This window comes from Zingiber officinale, chromosome 1A, assembly GCF_018446385.1.
Source record: "Zingiber officinale cultivar Zhangliang chromosome 1A, Zo_v1.1, whole genome shotgun sequence".
NCBI lineage: Eukaryota > Viridiplantae > Streptophyta > Magnoliopsida > Zingiberales > Zingiberaceae > Zingiber > Zingiber officinale.
In genome coordinates this window covers 134,739,267-134,747,509 of record NC_055987.1, presented here as the reverse complement: position 1 = coordinate 134,747,509, position 8,243 = coordinate 134,739,267, and positions in this window count along the sequence as shown.

The following is an 8,243-nucleotide window of genomic DNA, read 5'->3' as shown; positions in this document are numbered from 1 at the left end:
GCAGCAAGTGATTGCCAATCTAATGGCCAATCAAAAGTCAGCTCCTCCCACTCCCCCAACCATTAATGTGGAGACCCCAGTGGTGACTGAAGTCCCATCAGCTGCCCTGGAAGTCGCCACAGCATCTAAAAGACAAGAAGCATACCTCATCCAGTGGCTGAAGCTGAAACCAGAAAGCTTCTCAGACACGACTGAGCACTGGGATGCCCAGGCTTGGTTCAAGACATTTGAGAGCACAATGGAGCTTCTTGACTGACCAGAAGTCGAGAAGGTTGATACCATTAAGTGTGTTTCTTTCTGCTTACCTGGAGATGCTTGTATGTAGTGGGAGCGAGTTAAGAGTAAGAGAGCAGTCAACCAGATGAGCTGGGTTGACTTTGAGACAGAGTTTTACGAAGAAGTCTTCTGTCAACAGATCACCAATAAACAGTATGAGAAGCTTATAGAATTCAGACAAGGTGATCTACCGGTAGAAGAAGCGGTCAAAAGATTCAACAGGCTAGCTCGTCTTTGCCTAGAGTTAGTAAGTACAGAGAAAGAACGAGTCAGACTGATGCTCCGAATGTTGAGACCAGAAATAACACCTAATGTGAGCAGTGAAACTCACCGATCATAGATTGGTGAAGAGCTGGTCAGCAGGGCATTAGTGAGCACTATCTGAACAGCAACAAGGCACAACAAACGCAACACGAGTCAGTCAAGATAGAAGACAAGACAGTGGGGAAACAGAGACCCAGTCAAGTAATCAGAACTGGAGTACAGAAGAACAAGAAAGACCCAAGCAGGAAGATGTTCGGGTAGTCTGTGAGTATCCAAAGGTATTTCTAGAAGAGCTACCTGGACTACCTCACAACAGAGAAGCGCAATTTGAAATTGAATTGGTTCCTGACGCCAGCCCAATTTCAAAAGCTCTGTACTAAATTTCTCTAGCAGAGCTAAAAGAGTTGTTCGTAAGAAGAAAGATGGGTCTGTGCTAATGTGCATAGATTTCAGAACGCTGACCAAAGTAGCAGTTAAGGACAAGTACCCCTTTCCAGGATCGATGACTTATTTGATCAGTAAAGAGGAGCAACAGTGTTCTCAAAGATAGACCTATGCTCTGGGTATCATCAGCTGAAGGTGAAAGAAAGAGACATACCCAGAACGGCTTTCAGGACCAGATACGGACACTACGAGTTCGTAGTCATGCCTTTTGGTGTGACTAATGCACCTGCAATTTTCATGGACCTGATGAATAGAGTGTTCAGAGAATACCTTGACAAATTCGTCATTGTGTTCATCGACGACATTCTAGTCTATTCCAAAACCCTAGAGGAGCATGACACGCACTTGAGAATAGTTCTGCAGACCCTTCAACAAAAGCAGCTCTATGTTAAATTCTCAAAGTGCGAATTCTGGTTGGAGCAGGTAGCGTTTCTAGGTCACATTGTTTCTAGAGAAGGCATACAAGTAGATCTAGCCAAAGTAGAAGCGGTCAGCAATTGGAAGAGACCTAAGAATGCCAGGGAGATCAGAAGCTTCCTTGGTTTAGCTGGGTATTACAGGAAATTCGTGGAAGACTTTTCCAGGATAGCCTCTCCACTAACAACCCTCACCAGAAAGAACAGGAAGTTTGAATGGTCAGATAAATGTGAGCAGAGTTTCCAAGAGCTCAAGAAGAGACTGACCAGTGCTCCTATCATGACAGTTCCAGAGTAGACAAAAGAGTTATGCTGACACACGCCGTAGGCCACTTGAATTTCAAGTAGGGGATTCAGTCTTTCTCAAGGTCGCTCCTATGAAGGGAGTGATGAGATTTGGCAAGAAGGGTAAATTAAGTCCTCGTTATGTAGGACCTTACCTAATCATAGAAAGGATTGGGAAAGTAGCTTACAAGCTGGATTTACCACAGGACATGTCAGCAATACACAATGTGTTTCATGTCTCCATGTTAAAGAAGTGCCTCCATGACCCTAGCCAAGTGATTGAGCCTCAGTCAGTGCAGATCCAAGAGGATCTTAGTTATGAGAGCAGACCTACACAGATAGTGGACAGAGCAGTCAAGAGACTAAGAAATAAAGAAGTGCCACTAGTGAAGGTCGTCTGGCAGAACCAGAAGCACGAGGAAGTCACTTGGGAGCGGGAGGACAGTATGAGACAGAAATATCTAGAATTATTCTAAGTTCGAGGACGAACTTTTTATAAGGTATGGGGAATTGTAACGACCCAAATTTTCTCATTTTGAGCCCCAAAAATAATTCAAAAATATTCAGAAATGCTATAGAAAAATTCTAGAGATTTTTAGAAATTTTTAGAGTATTTTTATGCAATTTTTGGAGTTCGTTTGATATTTTTACTAAGGAGAATAAGTTTTAAAAATAAACTAAAAAAAAAAAAAAAGGGTTGTAGAAGCTGGGTTTCGAACCCAGCACCCCGGACCCAAGCAAAACCGGCCCAACCAACCGAGCTACGCTCGATTTGTTAATCATATATGGAGCGATATATATTTAAGTAGTAGTTAGGAACAGTAAAATAAATTGGAAATAAAAGTGCGCGGCTGAGGAATCGAAGCCAAGATCTCAGACTTGGTTAAAGCCGGGCTGACCAAGTGTGCTAGTGATCGTTTGTTATTAAAGGAGAAGAAAAATTCTATTTAAGCAGTAGTTAGGAAACAGAGAATAAAAAGGAAATAAAATGGTTGCAGCCGAGACTCGAACCCACGAACCCCATTTTAAGCGGAACTCAGCCAACCAACCGGTCTGCAAGAGTTTTGTTAATAAATTATGGAATAAATTGTATATCAGCTATAGTTGGAAACGAAAATAACCTTAAGTATAAGATTTAAATCTTTTTCCTAAAACCTAAAAATTTCTCTCAAAATTCCTCCTCTCGCGACGGCGCGCGGCGTTTCTGTTCGGGCGAAAACGAAGCCGCAACTAGGGCTCGTCTCCGGCGGCCGGCCAAGGACCTAATCCGAGAGGGTTCTCTACTATCGTGATCATCTTGTTGAGGAGAACAAGTGGAGGTGAAGGAGTTGCCGAGAGCTTGAGTCCTCTGCAAGCCCTAGAAGTATTGGAAGCCACCTTTTCCGGCTGTGAGTTCAAGGATACAAGGAGTGAGTTGCTTCTCACCTGCAGTAGGAGTAGTTCCGCGAGCTTTGAAGTTCTCTTCGATTGGTTTTCGATTGGTTTGGTTTCTTGCCACGATTATGGGTTTTCCGTGTAGCCTTGCCATGTTCCCTTTTTGGTTAGGGTTCTATTTTGTTGAAGTTTTAGAAGCATGCGTTTTTGTTTTCCTTGCTTTTAAATTCTGTAGTAGCAAGAATTAGTGTCCTGTTGTAGCATACTTAAGGAGGAATTCGATTGTTTCTGTGTAGTCCCATTGTAGCAAGCTTAAGGAAGATCTGATTACTCCTTTGTAGTTCTGTTAAAGTGTGTCGCCATGAAATCTATTTCAGAACAGTTTTGTTTTGTAAAGCTTTGATTGTTAGGGATTTTTAGAATAGCCCCAAGATTTGTTGTTTCCTTTGCAACTCTATTGGAGCATGGTTAAAAGATTTCAGTTTTTGATTTGGATTTGAGGTTTTAGTGGTGATGGGTGTTTGATTTCTGAGTTGGTTTCAATTTGCTGGACAATTGGAATTGATGTGTGAGTTATAAGAGGGTTAATGAAGAAACTAGAATTAACTAATACCTGGGATTGCTTTATGCATCTAGATCAGTATACACCTTAAGAAAGCATAAAATTCTAGTTTATCATCAGCTGTTTCAAAGGCATTCCAACCAGTAATGCATTTTAAGTTTCAATTCAGCAAGTTGACTTCTTGAGGATTCTATTGCTTTATATAAGTATGAGATTTCAGTTTCAGATTTAGTTTCTTATGCTTCCTTAATTAGTTAGAACAACCCATTCCTCTTGTGCTATATGATGAACAAGAACAACTCATTAATCCTATACTAGTTTTAGAGCTTGCATGCAGATTTGATGCAGTTTAAGGATATGCTGCTTTGTGTTCCTTGCATTGTTTAAATAATGAGATTTAGAACTGAAAAAGAAAAAGGTTGTAAGTATAACAAGTTTTTAAGCATATAGTGATTTCTATAATAAGCTTGAAACCATGAATTGAGATAGATATCATATTGATTGATTTATGGGAAGAAAATGCATAGATTTAAGGGATTGTTGGATTTTGAAAAGATGATGATCGAATGTTGATGATGTAAATTAAGGATGGAAACTTTACCTTCGGATTTAGCCATAAAGAATTTCGGAAGTGCTAGAGTTTCAAGTTCTAACAAGTTTAGACCTTTTTAGTGTTATTTAATGGGCAAGGACAGCTCTTTGTTAAAGTATAAGTAATAGCTCTAGCTATGAAATGGGCACAAACAACCCCACTTTGGAGTTTCTGTTTAGATAATCTGCTTATGTTAAATCTGAGCATGAGGTTTAGATAATTTGCTTACATTAAATCTGAGCATGAGGTTTAGATAAGTAACGGTCACTCTTAGAGAGTAGTAGTAGTAGTAAGAAGGGTGGTCGTTACAGGGCGCCCGGGGTTGGCTGGGGCGGGGCGCCCCGAGTCCCTTCCGGGTGCCCCGGAAGGGAATACCAAGGGCGCCCGCCCTTGGTTTCTGACTTCAGGGGTTTTTTTTAAAATAAAATTTAAGTTTAATGAATTTTTAAGTTTTAGAGAAAAATTAAGTTTAATAAATTTTTAAGTTAAAAAAATTGTTTAATTTTCAAAAAAAATTTTAAGATAAAAAAAATAAGTTTAATTTTATAATAAATTTTTTAGGCTTAAAAAATTATGTTTAATTTTAAAATAAATTTTTACAATTTACAAAAATTAAGTTTAATTTTAAAAGGAATGTTTTAAGTTTAAAGAAAAATTAAGTTTAATTTTAAAAAGAGTTTTTTAAGTAAAAAATTAAGTTTAATTTTAAAAGGAATTTTTTAAGTTTAAAAAAAATTAAGTTTAATTTTAAAAAGAATTTTTTAAGTTAAAAAAATTAAGTTTAATTTTAAAAGGAATTTTTTAAGTATAAAAAAAATTAAGTTTAATTTTAAAAGGAATTTTCTAAGTTTAAAAAAATTAAGTTTTAATTTTAAAAGGAATTTTTTAAGTTTAAAAAATAAGTTTAATTTTAAAAGAAATTTTTTAAGTTTAATTTTAAAAAAAAATTTTTAAGTTTAAAAAAAATAAGTTTAATTTTAAAAATAATTTTTTAAGTTTTAAAAAGAATTTTTTAAGTTTAAAAAAAATTAAGTTTAATTTTAAAAAGAATTTTTTAAGTTTAAAAAAATTAAGTTTAATTTTAAAAAGAATTTTTTAATTTTTAAAAAGAATTTTTTAAGTTTAAAAAATTAAGTTTAATTTTAAAAAGAATTTTTTAAGTTTAAAAAAATTAAGTTTAATTTAAAAAAAAATAAGTTTTAAAAAGAATTTTTTAAGTTTAAAAAACATTAAGTTTAATTTTTAAAATAATATTTTAAGTTTTAAAAAGAATTATTTAAGTTTAAAAAAATTAATTTTAATTTTAAAAAGAATTTTTTAAGTTTAAAAAAATTAATTTAAATTTTAAAAAGAATTCTTTAAGTTTAAAAAAAAAATAAGTTTAATTTTAAAAAGAATTTTTTAAGTCTTAAAAAAATTAAGTTTAATATTTTTAAAAAAATTAAGTTTAAAAAAATTAAATTTAAATTTAAAAAGAATTTTTTAAGTTTTTAAAAAATTAAGTTTAATTTTAAAAATAATTTTTAAAGTTTTTAAAAAATTAAGTTTAATTTTAAAAAGAATTTTTAAAGTTTTAAAAAGAATTTTTTAAGTTTAAAAAAAAAAGAATTTTAAAAAGAATTTTTTAGTTTAAAAAAATTAAGTTTAATTTTAAAAAGAATTTTTTAAGTTTAAAAAAAATAAGTTTAATTTTAAAAAAAAAATTTATTTTTAAAAAGAATTTTTTAATTTTAATTTTAAAAAGAATTTTTTTAAGTTTAAAAAAATTAAATTTAATTTTAAAAGAATTTTTTATGTTTTAAAAAGAATTTTTTAAGTTTAAAAAAAATAAGTTTTGATTTTAATTTTTATTTTAATTTTAATTTTAATATTAATTTAATTGAGTCCTTAGTCATCTCACCTGATCTACGTTTTCAATCAGGAAATCTAATAATTTTGTTAGATGAATTAGATTCAGGTTTAGCTTTGGGTTCAACAAATAGGCATTTTCTGGATAAACTTCTGGGGTATGGTGAGTCACTTGGACATCATTAGAGTAACCATGCCTTCGAGGTTTTCCAAATAGTCCTATCCACTGGACTTAGTACAAAACCTTGGTCTAACTGGTTAGGATCCATAAAGGGTAGCTTCGGTCAGTTCCACTTAGCCAAATGCACCAGATCGAAGTCATATCTTCCTAGACATGCATAGACTATGCTTCCCTAACGTACTATCATCCAAAACTTCACCAGTACCATAGTTCAAGTTAAACTTGAACCCCTTTCTAATTAGTCCTAAGTACCTTGGTAGATTAGTTTGGGTTACCCTTCTGGGTAGGTTAGTTTTGGAGGTGCCAACTATTCCGGAGCCTCCCCCTGAATTGTTGGCCTTTAATTTAATTTTTTGTTCTAAGTTTATGTCTATTTCTTTTATAGTTATAATTTACTTGATGATAGTCTGAGTTTTGGTGAGTTTTAAAATATTCAAATTTTGAATTTTTTGGTTTAGGTTTGTATTCTAGTTTTTGATTTAATTTATTTGACTTTACGCAATATATTTTATCTTTGGGTATGTAGTATTTATTAAGTCCTACTTGTGTGGTTAAACACGCTTTCGGAACCCAAGCTTTACTTGTTGGTTTGTGTTGGGTTATTAATGATTTAAATGTTTTATTTGAGCTTGACTTATAGCCAAGTCCGGTTTTATTGTAAATTGTTTTTTGGTTATTTAAGATTAGATCTAAGTTCTTAGATCTTGTTATAAATTTTTCTAGCTTAGCTTTTAATTTGTTAATTTCTAATTTTAGTGTCAAATTTTCCTCCTCAAGTGTTAGATCTTGAGTTGGATTATTATTTGTGATTTGTTCCTTGATGTTTTGATTCTCCTTAAGGAGAAATTTGTTTTCGCTTTCTAATTTAACTAATTTACTATTTAAACAAGAAATAATTTTAAAAAACTTTCTATTTAAATTTAGGTATACCTCTTCGGGACCTTCGAAAACGAGTACAGACTCGTGGCTTGATTTGGGTTCGGACCCGTCTTCCGATTCGTCCTCCGACTCTGCTTCGCGGGCCATTAGCATGAGGTAACTCTGGTTCTTCTGATCTTCGTCCTCCGATTCTTCTGAAGACGAGTCGTCCCACGTTGCTTTGAAGGTATTCTTTTTGGTCGGCTTCGTTTTGTCGTTCTTCAATCTCGGACACTCATTCCTGTAGTGCCCCTTCTTGTTGCATCCAAAGCATGTCACGTTCCTTGGTTCGGTTGGAGAACTGATCTTTTGTAGATCCTTCTTGCTGAAGCTCTTCTTTCTCCTAGTGAGCATTTTCCTTACCAGGTTCACCAGGTGCTCTTCGTCTTCAGAATCCTAGTCAGAATCTTCTTCAGGTTCAGGTTTATTCTTCTTTTCTTTGGAGGAACCTGCAAACAAAGCAATACCTTTCTCAACCCTGGCGTTAGTTTGCTCGTGTAATTCTAATTCGCAAAACAGTTCATCTAATTTTAATTTCGATAAATTTTTAGAAATTTTGTAGGCATCCACGATAGATGCCCACAAAGAGTTACGCAAAAAAGCATTTAACGTGTACCTTATTAGATCCCTATTTCCCATCTGGTGGCCTATTGCGTGGAGCCCGTTGAGGATGTCCTTGATCCTCGCGTGAAGCTGACTTGCCGTTTCTCCTTCCTGCATTTTTATATTAAATATTTTATTTAATAACAAATTGCGTTTTGTTACCTTAGCGTCGCTGGTTCCTTCGTGCAGCTCGATCAACTTGTCCCATAGTTCTTTCGCGTTCTGATGCGATCCTACCCGGTTCAGCTCTTCCCTTGTTAGTCCGCATTGTAGCGTGTTGATTGCCTTGTTCTCCATCGATACTTTTGTTGGGTTTTTCGGGCTGCAAAAACCGCTTTTTGCATTGCGGAAATCCGAAATCCCCCGCCACCGGATCCGTGAGAAGAATGAAATTTCGTAAAAACTTCGAGTATGAGTTTTCTAACCTAGATCTACTTTAGATCTACAAGATTAAGAGGTTACCCTTGATGCGAAGCCCTT